General features: G+C 45.6%; 1 protein-coding gene across 7 annotated transcripts in view; it reads left to right on the plus strand.

Moving 5' to 3' along the window:
- The window catches only part of rbm47 (RNA binding motif protein 47), an 84,062-nt gene that overhangs the window by 23,775 nt on the left and 45,287 nt on the right, over positions 1-15,000 (plus strand). The gene's annotated exons all lie outside the window — the stretch shown is intronic.

The following is a 15,000-nucleotide window of genomic DNA, read 5'->3' on the forward strand; positions in this document are numbered from 1 at the left end:
GTGTGTGTGTGTGTGTTCTGGTTGAGTGTGTGTGTTCTGGTTGCGTGTGTGTGTGTTCTGGTTGAGTGTGTGTGTGTTCTGGTTGTGTGTGTGTGTTCTGGTGTGTGTGTGTGTTCTGGTTGAGTGTGTGTGTGTTCTGGTTGTGTGTGTGTGTTCTGGTGTGTGTGTGTGTGTGTTCTGGTTGAGTGTGTGTGTTCTGGTTGAGTGTGTGTGTGTTCTGGTTGAGTGTGTGTGTGTTCTGGTTGAGTGTGTGTGTGTTCTGGTTGAGTGTGTGTGTGTTCTGGTTGTGTGTGTCTGTGTTCTGGTTGAGTGTGTGTGTTCTGGTTGTGTGTGTGTTCTGGTTGTGTGTGTGTGTGTTCTGGTTGTGTGTGTGTTATGGTTGTGTGTGTGTGTGTGTTCTGGTTGAGTGTGTGTGTTCTGGTTGCGTGTGTGTGTGTTCTGGTTGAGTGTGTGTGTGTTCTGGTTGTGTGTGTGTGTTCTGGTGTGTGTGTGTGTGTGTTATTATGGTCTGGTTAGTGTTGTTATGGTCTGGTTAGTGTTATTATGGTCTGGTTAGTGTTGTTATGGTCTGGTTAGTGTTATTATGGTCTGGTTAGTGTTATTATGGTCTGGTTAGTGTTATTATGGTCTGGTTAGTGTTATTATGGTCTGGTTAGTGTTGTTATGGTCTGGTTAGTGTTATTATGGTCTGGTTAGTGTTATTATGGTCTGGTTAGTGTTATTATGGTCTGGTTAGTGTTGTTATGGTCTGGTTAGTGTTATTATGGTCTGGTTAGTGTTGTTATGGTCTGGTTAGTGTTATTGTGGTGGACATTTCCGGTCCATTCTCTATATTTATTGTGTAATATATAATCTGACCTATTCTTTTGGTTTTACTGTGAAAAAGAGGTGTGAGATTGTAGATGTTATATCTTCCCTGATACAATAAGAAGCTTTGGACCAGTTTCACTGTAGCAGGAAGCTGATGATTGTGATGGTTGTGATAGTGTGATGTAGTGATGGCCCATAGTGTACTACATTAGACCAGGGCCCATAGTGTACTACATTAGACCAGGGCCCATAGTGTACTACATTAGACCAGAGGCCATAGTGTACTACATTAGACCAGGGCCCATAGTGTACTACATTAGACCAGAGGCCATAGTGTACTACATTAGACCAGAGGCGATAGTGTACTACATTAGACCAGAGGCCATAGTGTACTACATTAGACCAGAGGCGATAGTGTACTACATTAGACCAGAGGCCATAGTGTACTACATTAGACCAGAGGCCATAGTGGACTACATTAGACCAGAGTCCATAGTGTACTACATTAGACCAGAGCCCATAGTGTATAGACCAGAGCCCATAGTGTACTACATTAGACCAGAGGCCATAGTGTACTACATTAGACCAGAGTCCATAGTGTACTACATTAGACCAGAGGCCATAGTGTACTACATTAGACCAGAGCCCATAGTGTACTACATTAGACCAGGGCCCATAGTGTACTACATTAGACCAGAGGCCATAGTGTACTACATTAGACCAGAGCCCACAGTGTATAGACCAGAGCCCATAGTGTACTACATTAGACCAGAGGCCATAGTGTACTACATTAGACCAGAGGCCATAGTGGACTACATTAGACCAGAGTCCATAGTGTACTACATTAGACCAGAGCCCACAGTGTATAGACCAGAGCCCATAGTGTACTACATTAGACCAGAGGCCATAGTGTACTACATTAGACCAGAGTCCATAGTGTACTACATTAGACCAGAGGCCATAGTGTACTACATTAGACCAGGGCCCATAGTGTACTACATTAGACCAGAGCCCATAGTGTACTACATTAGACCAGGGCCCATAGTGTTCTACATTAGACCAGAGCCCATAGTGTATAGACCAGAGCCCATAGTGTACTACATTAGACCAGAGGCCATAGTGTACTACATTAGACCAGAGCCCATAGTGTACTACATTAGACCAGAGCCCATAGTGTACTACATTAGACCAGAGGCCATAGTGTACTACATTAGACCAGAGCCCATAGTGTACTACATTAGACCAGGGCCCATAGTGTACTACATTAGACCAGGGCCCATAGTGTATAGACCAGAGTCCATAGTGTACTACATTAGACCAGAGCCCATAGTGTACTACATTAGACCAGGGCCCATAGTGTACTACATTAGACCAGGGCCCATAGTGTGCTACATTAGACCAGAGCCCATAGTGTACTACATTAGACCAGGGCCCATAGTGTACTACATTAGACCAGAGCCCATAGTGTACTACATTAGACCAGAGGCCATAGTGGACTACATTAGACCGGGGCCTTGTCCTGTAGTGTTGAACCGGGGCCCGTAGTGTTGAACCGGGGCCTGGAGTGTTGAACCGGGGACTGTAGTGTTGAACCGGGGACTGTAGTGTTGAACCGGGGCCTGGAGTGTTGAACCGGGGCCTGTAGTGTTGAACCGGGGACTGTAGTGTTGAACCGGGGCCTGTAGTGTTGAACCGGGGCCTGGAGTGTTGAAACGGGGCCTGTAGTGTTGAACCGGGGCCCGTAGTGTTGAACCGGGGCCCGCAGTGTTGAACCGGGGCCCGTAGTGTTGAACCGGGGCCCGTAGTGTTGAACCGGGGCCCGTAGTGTTGAACCGGAGCCCGTAGTGTTGAATCCGGGCCCGTAGTGTTGAACCGGGGCCCGTAGTGTTGAACCGGGGCCCGTAGTGTTGAACCGGGGCCCGTAGTGTTGAACCGGGACCCGTAGTGTTGAACCGGGGCCTGTAGTGTTGAACCAGGGCCTGTAGTGTTGAACCGGGGCCCGTAGTGTTGAACCGGAGCCCGTAGTGTTGAACCGGGGCCTGTAGTGTTGAACCGGGGCCTGTAGTGTTGAACCGGGACCCGTAGTGTTGAACCGGGGCCTGTAGTGTTGAACCAGGGCCTGTAGTGTTGAACCGGGGCCCGTAGTGTTGAACCGGAGCCTGTAGTGTTGAACCGGAGCCTGTAGTGTTGAACCGGAGCCTGTAGTGTTGAACCGGGACCCGTAGTGTTGAACCGGGGCCTGTAGTGTTGAACCGGGGCCTGTAGTGTTGAACCGGGGCCCGTAGTGTTGAACCGGGGCGTAGCTCGGCTGTTTCCACAGAACTACTGATAACAACATTTGTCTTTAACGTCACTTTCAATCTCATTATTTTAACATGAATTTGGTGTTTGAGCAATACGCTGTCTGAGTGTGACAGAGATAGTTGGTGTGTGTGTGTGTGTGTGTGTGTGTGTGTGTGTGTGTGTGTGCGGGCGTGTGTGTGTGTGTGTGTGTGTGTAAAACCTTTATCAGTGGTCCCAACACGTGGTATAAAATGCGATGTCAAACAGAGGGCACAACACAGCATGGATGACCCTCACACACACACACACACACACACACACACACACACACACACACACACACACACACACACACACACACACACACACATATAAAACACAAACACACACACATTGCCCACATACGCCTCATGCACACACACACACACACACACACACACACACACACACACACAGTGCAGTTTTTATCAGCGGTATGACGGCATCAGTATTACGGGTGATAGTAGGAAACAATGTCTGCTATGGCCTTGAGAACGACGCTTGCTGATTAGCTGAAGGAATGTGTTTCGTCTGAGGAAGCTTAGCCGGCTAACGCTAGCTCATTACCTAGAGCTAGTTCATGGTGCTACCTCAGAACGCTAACTCATTACCTAGAGCTTGTTCATGGTGCTACCTCAGAACGCTAACTCATTACCTAGAGCTAGTTCATGGTGCTACCTCAGAACGCTAACTCATTACCTAGAGCTAGTTCATGGTGCTACCTCAGAACGCTAACTCATTACCTAGAGCTAGTTCATGGTGCTACCTCAGAACGCTAACTCATTACCTAGAGCTAGTTCATGGTGCTACCTCAGAACGCTAACTCATTACCTAGAGCTAGTTCATGGTGCTACCTCAGAACGCTAGCCCATTACCTAGAGCTAGTTCATGGTGCTACCTCAGAACGCTAGCCCATTACCTAGAGCTAGTTCATGGTGCTACCTCAGAACGCTAACTCATTACCTAGAGCTAGTTCATGGTGCTACCTCAGAACGCTAACTCATTACCTAGAGCTAGTTCATGGTGCTACCTCAGAACGCTAACTTATTACCTAGAGCTAGTTCATGGTGCTACCTCAGAACGCTAACTCATTACCTAGAGCTAGTTCATGGTGCTACCTCAGAACGCTAACTCATTACCTAGAGCTAGTTCATGGTGCTACCTCAGAACGCTAACTCATTACCTAGAGCTAGTTCATGGTGCTACCTCAGAACGCTAACTCATTACCTAGAGCTAGTTCATGGTGCTACCTCAGAACGCTAACTCATTACCTAGAGCTAGTTCATGGTGCTACCTCAGAGCGCTAACTCATTACCTAGAGCTAGTTCATGGTGCTACCTCAGAACGCTAGCCCATTACCTAGAGCTAGTTCATGGTGCTACCTCAGAACGCTAACTCATTACCTAGATCTAGTTCATGGTGCAACCTCAGAACGCTAACTCATTACCTAGAGCTAGTTCATGGTGCTACCTCAGAACGCTAACTCATTACCTAGAGCTAGTTCATGGTGCTACCTCAGAACGCTAACTCATTACCTAGAGCTAGTTCATGGTGCTACCTCAGAACGCTAACTCATTACCTAGAGCTAGTTCATGGTGCTACCTCAGAACGCTAGCTCATTACCTAGAGCTAGTTCATGGTGCTACCTCAGAACGCTAGCTCATTACCTAGAGCTAGTTCATGGTGCTACCTCAGAACGCTAACTCATTACCTAGAGCTAGTTCATGGTGCTACCTCAGAACGCTAGCTCATTACCTAGAGCTAGTTCATGGTGCTACCTCAGAACGCTAACTCATTACCTAGAGCTAGTTCATGGTGCTACCTCAGAACGCTAACTCATTACCTAGAGCTAGTTCATGGTGCTACCTCAGAACGCTAACTCAATTACACATGTAATGCTAGCATATAATGCTATAATGCATATAATGTTAACCCGTAGTGCTAACTCATATAATCCTAACCCATAAAAGCTAACTCCTAGTTCTAGCACATGAAGCTAACTCCTAGTGCTAGCCCATGAAGCTAACTCATATAATCCTAACCCATAAAAGCTAACTCCTAGTTCTAGCACATGAAGCTACCTCCTAATCCTAGCCCATGAAGCTACCTTATAATCCTAGCCCATGAAGTTAACTCATAATCCTAGCCCATGAAGCTACCTTATAATCCTAGCCCATGAAGCTACCTTATAATCCTAGCCCATGAAGTTAACTCATAATCCTAGCTCATGAAGCTACCTTATAATCCTAGCCCATGAAGTTAACTCATAATCCTAGCCCATTAAGATAACTCCTAGTGCTAGCCCTTTAAGATAACTCCTAGTGCTAGCCCATGAAGTTAACTCATAATCCTAGCCCATTAAGCTAACTCCTAGTGCTAGCTCATGAAGCTAACTCCTAATCCTAGCCCATTAAGCTAACTCCTAGTGCTACCCCATAAAGCTAACTCATAGTGCTAGCCAATGAAGTTAACTCATAATCCTAGCCCATAATGTTAACTCCTAGTGCTAGCCCATCAAGCTAACTCCTAGTGCTATTCCATAAAGCTAACTCCTAATCCTAGCCCATAAAGCTAACTCCTAATGCTAGCCCATGAAGCTAACTCCTAATGCTAGCCCATGAAGTGAACTCCTAATGCTAGCCCATGAAGCTAACTCCTAGTGCTAGCCCATGAAGCTAACTCCTATTGCTAGCCCATGAAGCTAACTCCTAGTGCTAGCCCATGAAGCTAACTCCTAGTGCTAGCCCATGAAGCTAACTCCTAATGCTAGCCCATGAAGCTAACTCCTAGTGCTAGCCCATGAAGCTAACTCCTAATGCTAGCCCATGAAGCTAACTCCTAATGCTAGCCCATGAAGCTAACTCCTAGTGCTAGCCCATGAAGCTAACTCCTAGTGCTAGCCCATGAAGCTAACTCCTATTGCTAGCCCATGAAGCTAACTCCTAGTGCTAGCCCATGAAGCTAACTACTATTGCTAGCCCATGAAGCTAACTCCTAGTGCTAGCCCATGAAGCTAACTCCTAGTGCTAGCCCATGAAGCTAACTCCTATTGCTAGCCCATGAAGCTAACTCCTAGTGCTAGCCCATGAAGCTAACTCCACCCTACAACTGTACCATGGTACTTGGTGTTTATAAAGTGTTGCACGTCAGTCCTCTCTAGTGTGGCCTGATAACAACAGGCCTGCTACGTGACGCCGGCGCCGGCAGCCATTTTGTGGAAGCACAGCATCATAAAGTCGTGTAATGGAGGTCATGACTCAGCAGGATGGGGATTTCCATGGTTACAGCTGTTATTCTCCATTGTGATTGGTCGGAGGGGACCGTTTGTTAGATTGTTGCGAGACTAACTAACCTGAGACACAGAGAGAGAGAGAGAGCAGAATGACAACGCCCACAGAAGATAAGCGGGCCATTAGGTTGAGACACTTTACTGAGCTGATTAAAAACACACTCAACATTGTACTGTCATACGAAGGCATGAGAATGATCAGAGTGGTTAGTTGGAGAACACAACATGGGAATGATCAGAGTGGTTAGTTGGTTAGTTGGAGAACACAACATGAGAATGATCAGAGTGGTTAGTTGGAGAACACAACATGAGAATGATCAGAGTGGTTAGTTGGAGAACACAACATGAGAATGATCAGAGTGGTTAGTTGGAGAACACAACATGAGAATGATCAGAGTGGTTAGTTGGAGAACACAACATGGGAATGATCAGAGTGGTTAGTTGGAGAACACAACATGAGAATGATCCGAGTGGTTAGTTGGGGAACACAACATGAGAATGATCAGAGTGGTTAGTTGGAGAACACAACATGAGAATGATCAGAGTGGTTAGTTGGAGAACACACCATGAGAATGATCAGAGTGGTTAGTTGGAGAACACACCATGAGAATGATCAGAGTGGTTAGTTGGAGAACACAACATGGGAATGATCAGAGTGGTTAGTTGGAGAACACAACATGAGAATGATCAGAGTGGTTAGTTGGTTAGTTGGAGAACACAACATGAGAACGATCAGAGTGGTTAGTTGGTTAGTTGGAGAACACAACATGAGAACGATCAGAGTGGTTAGTTGGAGAACACAACATGAGAATGATCAGAGTGGTTAGTTGGAGAACACAACATGAGAATGATCAGAGTGGTTAGTTGGAGAACACAACATGAGAACGATCAGAGTGGTTAGTTGGAGAACACAACATGAGAATGATCAGAGTGGTTAGTTGGAGAACACAACACGAGAATGATCAGAGTGGTTAGTTGGTTAGTTGGAGAACACAACATGAGAATGATCAGAGTGGTTAGTTGGAGAACACAACATGAGAACGATCAGAGTGGTTAGTTGGAGAACACAACATGACAATGATCAGAGTGGTTAGTTGGAGAACACAACACGAGAATGATCAGAGTGGTTAGTTGGTTAGTTGGAGAACACAACATGAGAATGATCAGAGTGGTTAGTTGGAGAACACAACATGAGAACGATCAGAGTGGTTAGTTGGTTAGTTGGAGAACACAACATGAGAATGATCAGAGTGGTTAGTTGGAGAACACAACATGAGAACGATCAGAGTGGTTAGTTGGAGAACACAACATGAGAATGATCAGAGTGGTTAGTTGGAGAACACAACATGAGAATGATCAGAGTGGTTAGTTGGTTAGTTGGAGAACACAACATGAGAATGATCAGAGTGGTTAGTTGGAGAACACAACATGAGAACGATCAGAGTGGTTAGTTGGTTAGTTGGAGAACACAACATGAGAATGATCAGAGTGGTTAGTTGGAGAACACAACATGAGAACGATCAGAGTGGTTAGTTGGTTAGTTGGAGAACACAACATGAGAATGATCAGAGTGGTTAGTTGGAGAACACAACATGAGAATGATCAGAGTGGTTAGTTGGAGAACACAACATGAGAATGATCAGAGTGGTTAGTTGGAGAACACAACATGAGAATGATCAGAGTGGTTAGTTGGAGAACACAACATGAGAATGATCAGAGTGGTTAGTTGGAGAACACAACATGACAATGATCAGAGTGGTTAGTTGGTTAGTTGGAGAACACAACATGAGAATGATCAGAGTGGTTAGTTGGAGAACACAACATGAGAATGATCAGAGTGGTTAGAAAGGAGAACACAACATGAGAATGATCAGAGTGGTTAGTTGGAGAACACAACATGAGAATGATCAGAGTGGTTAGTTGGAGAACACAACATGACAATGATCAGAGTGGTTAGTTGGTTAGTTGGAGAACACAACATGAGAATGATCAGAGTGGTTAGTTGGAGAACACAACATGACAATGATCAGAGTGGTTAGTTGGTTAGTTGGAGAACACAACATGAGAATGATCAGAGTGGTTAGAAAGGAGAACACAACATGAGAATGATCAGAGTGGTTAGTTGGAGAACACAACATGAGAATGATCAGAGTGGTTAGTTGGAGAACACAACATGAGAATGATCAGAGTGGTTAGAAAGGAGAACACAACATGAGAATGATCAGAGTGGTTAGTTGGAGAACACAACATGAGAATGATCAGAAGGGAGGCTCGGTAATGAACTGAATACAACCCGAAGTGTGTGTGTGTGTGTGTGTGTGTGTGTGTGTGTGTGTGTGTGTGTGTGTGTGTGTGTGTGTGTGTGTGGTGGGCCAGTTTCACATTTGAAGAGCTTTCTAGTGCCAGGCAGGTGGGGGGGGGGGGAGGTTGAAGAGATCGAGGGAACACTTGGTTCTCTCCTTCCCCTCCTCCCTTCTTCCACTCCTCGCCCTCTCCGTGGTGTGATGTCCCAGCATTACCCCCCCTCTTCCCTCTCCCTCTCCACCTCTCCGTGGTGTGATGTCCCAGCATTACCCCCCCCTCCTCACCCCTCTCCCTTTTTCTCCCTCCTTCATTATCCTGGTTCTTGTACCTGTTACTCTCATACCTCTTGTTCACTCAAGTTTAAAGGAGAGAGGGGGAGTTGGGAGGTAGGAGGGGGAGGAGAGGGAGAGAGGGGGATATGGAGTGGAGGGGGAGAGAGACAGAGAGACAGAGTTGGGAGGTAGGAGGGGGAGGAGAGGGAGAGAGGGGGATATGGAGTGGAGGGGGAGAGGAGAGGGGGAGACGAGGTGGAGAGGGGTGGAAATTAACCTTTATTTAACTAGGCAAGTCAGTTAATAAGAACAAACTCTTCTTTACAATGACGGTCTAGGAACAGGGGGTTAACTGGTCTAGGAACAGTGGGTTAACTGGTCTAGGAACAGTGGGTTAACTGGTCTAGGAACAGTGGGTTAACTGGTCTAGGAACAGTGGAACAGGGGGTTAACTGGTCTAGGAACAGTGGAACAGTGGGTTAACTGGTCTAGGAACAGTGGAACAGTAGGTTAACTGGTCTAGGAACAGTGGGTTAACTGGTCTAGGAACAGTGGAACAGGGGGTTAACTGGTCTAGGAACAGTGGAACAGTGGGTTAACTGGTCTAGGAACAGTGGAACAGTGGGTTAACTGGTCTAGGAACAGTGGAACAGTAGGTTAACTGGTCTAGGAACAGTGGGTTAACTGGTCTAGGAACAGTGGGTTAACTGGTCTAGGAACAGTGGGTTAACTGGTCTAGGAACAGTGGAACAGTGGGTTAACTGGTCTAGGAACAGTGGGTTAACTGGTCTAGGAACAGTGGGTTAACTGGTCTAGGAACAGTGGGTTAACTGGTCTAGGAACAGTGGAACAGTGGGTTAACTGGTCTAGGAACAGTGGAACAGTGGGTAAACTGGTCTAGGAACAGTGGGTTAACTGGTCTAGGAACAGGGGAACAGTGGGTTAACTGGTCTAGGAACAGTGGGTTAACTGGTCTAGGAACAGTGGGTTAACTGGTCTAGGAACAGTGGGTTAACTGGTCTAGGAACAGTGGGTTAACTGGTCTAGGAACAGTGGGTTAACTGGTCTAGGAACAGTGGGTTAACTGGTCTAGGAACAGTGGGTTAACTGGTCTAGGAACAGTGGGTTAACTGGTCTAGGAACAGTGGGTTAACTGGTCTAGGAACAGTGGGTTAACTGGTCTAGGAACAGTGGGTTAACTGGTCTAGGAACAGTGGGTTAACTGGTCTAGGAACAGTGGGTTAACTGGTCTAGGAACAGTGGGTTAACTGGTCTAGGAACAGTGGGTTAACTGGTCTAGGAACAGTGGGTTAACTGGTCTAGGAACAGTGGGTTAACTGGTCTAGGAACAGTGGGTTAACTGGTCTAGGAACAGTGGGTTAACTGGTCTAGGAACAGTGGGTTAACTGGTCTAGGAACAGTGGGTTAACTGGTCTAGGAACAGTGGGTTAACTGGTCTAGGAACAGTGGGTTAACTGGTCTAGGAACAGTGGGTTAACTGGTCTAGGAACAGTGGGTTAACTGGTCTAGGGAAAAGTGGGTTAACTGGTCTAGGAACAGTGGGTTAAACTGCCTTGTTCAGGGGAACAGTGGGTTAACTGGTCTAGGAACAGTGGGTTAAACTGCCTTGTTCAAGGGGCAGAACGACAGATCTGTACCTTGTCAGCTCAGGGATTCAATCCAGCAACCTTTCAGTTACTGGATGTCCCTAGGATATAGATCCTGGATGTTCCTAGGATATAGGTCCTGGATGTCCCTAGGATATAGGTCCTGGATGTCCCTAGGATATAGATCCTGGATGTTCCTAGGATATAGGTCCTGGATGTCCCTAGGATATAGGTCATGGATGTCCCTATGATATAGATCCTGGATGTTCCTAGGATATAGGTCCTGGATGTCCCTAGGATATAGATCCTGGATGTCCCTAGGATATAGGTCCTGGATGTCCCTAGGATATAGATCCTGGATGTCCCTAGTATATAGATCCTGGATGTCAGGAAGCTTGGCCCCAGTGATGTACTGGGCCATACTCACTACCCTCTGTAGCACCTTGCGGTCAGATTCCGAGCAGGTACCATACCAGGCGGTGCTGCAACCAGTCAGGACGCTCTCGATGGTGCAGCTGTAGAACCTTTTGAGGATCTCAGGACCCATGACAAATCTTTTCAGTCTCCTGAGGGGGAAAGAGGTTTTGTTGTGCCAGCTTCACGACTGTCATGGTGTGTTTGGACCATCGTAGTTTGTTAGTGATGTGGACACCAAGGAACTTGAAACTGTCAACCCGCTCCACTACAACCTCATCGATGTGAATGTGGTCCTGTTCGGTCCTCCTTTAGTCCTGTAGAGGTTGTTGTCCTGGCACCACCAGGTCTCTGACCTCCTCCCTGTAGGCTGTCTCATTGTTGTCGGTGATCGGGCCCTACCACCAGGTCTCTGACCTCCTCCCTATAGGCTGTCTCATCGTTGTCGGTGATCGGGCCCTACCACCAGGTCTCTGACCTCCTCCCTATAGGCCGTCTCATCTCAAGACTTTCTCCTTTACGATGGCTGTTGGACAGTAGTTGTGGTTGAACAGGGAGTAGCAGGAAGAGGACTGAGAACCCCCTAGATAACTGACTGCTCATTCTCCTTTGCGATGGCTGTTGGACAGTAGTTGTGGTGGTGAGTGGACAGGGAGTAGCAGGAAGAGGACTGAGAACCCCCTAGATAACTGACAGCTCATTCTCCTTTACGATGGCTGTTGGACAGTATATTACAGCTAGATTGCTGGGTTGATTCCTGTTTATTGCTAGGTTTGTCTACTAGGCAGATTCCTTAGGTTACAAAGGGCTTAGGTGGGCCTTTGGAGCGAGTGTGTGTGTGTGTGTGTGTGTGTGTGTGTGTGTGTGTGTGTGTGTGTGTGTGTGTGTGTGTGTGTGTGTGTGTGTGTGTGTGTGTGTGTGTGTGTGTGTGTGTGTGTGTGTGTGTGTGTGTGTGTGTGTGTGTGTGTGTGTGTGTGTGTGTGTGTGTGTGTGTGTGTGTGTGTGTGTGTGTGTGTGTGTGTGATTGAATGATTGAAGGAGGGATGTTTTTCTGTCTTCCATCAGTCGAGTCACTCATTCCCTCGTCCGTGTCTTCCTGTGGTATACACGGTTAATGGTTGATCACTAGTCAAGTGACCTGGGCGGCCGGTCATCTGAACACCATGAATCTGCTGATGCTGATGACTGACAGTTCATCTTTCATCTGGTTTCACATCAACAGGGTTAGAAAGGGGGAAAGGCTCTTTCTCTCTCTCTCTCTCCCTCTTTCTCTCTCTCTCTCTCTCTCCTCTCTCTCTCTCTCTCTCTCTCTCTCTCTCTCTCTCTCTCTTTCTCTCTCTCTCTTTCTGTCTCTCTTTCTCTCTCTCTCTCTCTGTCTCTCTGTCTCTCTTTCTCTCTCTCTCTCTCTCTCTCTCTCTCTCTCTCTCTCTCTCTCTCTCTCTCTCTCTCTCTCTCTCTCTCTCTCTGTCTCTCTCTCTTTCTCTCTTTCTTTCTCTCTCTTTCTTTCTCTCTCTCTCAAAGTCAGATTGCTTTATTGGCATGAAATACAAGTGGTACAAGTAGACAGCAGGAGTGGTAGAGATACTCTGAACTACCAGTGCTACCTGTCCCAGACCTGCTGTTTTCAACTCTCTAGAGACAGCAGGAGTGGTAGAGATACTCTGAATGATCGGCTATGAAAAGCCAACTGACATTTACTCCTGAGGTGCTGACTTGTTGCACCCTCGACAACTACTGGGATTATTATTATTGGACCCTGCTGGTCATTTATGAACATTTGAACATCTTGGCCATGTTCTGTTATAATCTCTACCCGGCACAGCCAGAAGAGGACTGGCCACCCCTCATAGCCTGGTTCCTCTCTAGGTTTCTTCCTAGGTTCTGACCTTTCTAGGGAGTTTTTCCTCATAGCCTGGTTCCTCTCTAGGTTTCTTCCTAGGTTTTGGCCTTTCTAGGGAGTTTTTCCTCATAGCCTGGTTCCTCTCTAGGTTTCTTCCTAGGTTCTGACCTTTCTAGGGAGTTTTTCCTAGCCACCGTGCTTCTACATCTGCATTGCTTGCTGTTTGGGGTTTTTAGGCTGGGTTTCTGTACAGCACTTTGAGATATCAGCTGATGTACGAAGGGCTATTTAATACATTATATATATAATAATATAAATATATATATATATATATATAATAATATATTTAATATTTGATTTGATTTAGATAAATAAAGCAGTAAATAATAATAATAATAGTAATCATTTTGCACGTCCAATTTTTCAGTTTTTTTATATCTTTATGTTTGAAGCCTGAAATGTGGCAAAAGGTCGCAAAGTTCAAGGGGGCCGAATACTTTGTATATAAACATATCTGTCATGATGAATATAGTGTTGTAACGACGTGCAAATAGTTAAAGTACCTCGGTAGAAAAATGATCAATATCACTGCACCTCTACATAGCCAATCTGTCAATAGCCCACCCAACTACCTCATCCCCATACTTATTATTTATTTTATTTATCTTGCTCCTTTGCACCCCAGTGTCTCTACATCTTCTGTACTTCTATCACTCCATTATATACTGTGTTGTAACGATGTGCAAAAAAAGTACCAAAGGGAAAATAAATAAGCATAAATATGGGTTGTATTTACAATGGTGTTTGTTCTTCACTGGTTGCCCTTTTCTTGTGGCAACAGGTCACAAATCTTGCTGCAGTGATGTCACACTGTGGTATTTCACCCAGTAGATATGGGAGTTTATCAAGATTGGGTTTGTTTTTGAATTCTTTGTGGATCTGTGTAATCTTAGGGAAATATGTGTCTCTAATATGGTCATACATTTGACAGGAGGTTAGGAAGTGCAGCTCAGTTTCCACCTCATTTTGTGGGCAGTGTTGCACATAGCCTGTCTTCTCTTGAGAGCCATGTCTGCCTACGGCGGCCTTTCTCAATAGCAAGGCTATGCTCACTGAGTCTATACATAAATCAAAGCTTTCCTTAAGTTTGGGTCAGTCACAGTGGTCAGGTATTCTGCCACTGTGTACTCTCTGTGTAGGGCCAAATATCATTCTAGTTTTCTCTGTTTGTTTTGTTAATTCTTTCCAATGTGTCAAGTAATTATCTTTTTGTTTTCTCATGATTTGGTCTAATTGTGGTGTTTCACGTTTTACACGTTTTACACGGAGGATATTTTTTATTTTGATGGCATAGAATGCCCTTCTTGCCTTGTCTCTCAGATCGTTCACAGCTTTGTAGAAGTTACCTGTGGCGCTGATGTTTAGGCCAAGGTATGTATAGTTTTTTTCTGTGCGCTAGGGCAACGGTGTCTAGATGGAAATTGTATTTGTGGTCCTGGCAACTGGACCTTTTTTTGGAACACCATTATTTTGGTCTTACTGAGATTTACTGTCTGGGCCCAGGTCTGACAGAATCTGTGCAGAAGATCTAGGTGCTGCTGTCGGCCCTCCTTCGTTGGTGACAGAAGCACCTGATCATCAGCAAACAGTAGACATTTGACTTCAGATTCTAGTAGGGTGCTGCCGGATGCTTTAGACTGTTCGTTGATATATATGTTGAAGAGGGTGGGGCTTAAGCTGCATCCCTGTCTCACCCCACGACCCTGTTGAAAGAAATGTGTGTATTTTGCCAATTTTAAAATTTTAACCACACACTTGTTGTTTGTGTACATGGATTTTATAATGTCGTATGTTTTACCCCCAACACCACTCTCCATCAAATTGTATAGCAGACCCTCGTGCCAAATTGAGTCGAAAGCTTTTTTTTTTATCGACAAAGCATGAGAAGACTCTGCCTTTGTTTTGGTTTGATGGTTGTCATTTAGGGTGTGCAGGGTGAATACGTGGTCTGTTGTATGGTAATTTAGTAAAAAGCTCATTTGACATTTTCTCAGGACATTATTTTCACTGAGGAAATGTACGAGTCTGCTGTTAATGATAATGCAGAGGATTTTCCCAAGGTTGCTGTTGACGCATATCCCA

The sequence above is a fragment of the Oncorhynchus nerka genome, linkage group LG18 (assembly GCF_034236695.1).
Source record: "Oncorhynchus nerka isolate Pitt River linkage group LG18, Oner_Uvic_2.0, whole genome shotgun sequence".
NCBI lineage: Eukaryota > Metazoa > Chordata > Actinopteri > Salmoniformes > Salmonidae > Oncorhynchus > Oncorhynchus nerka.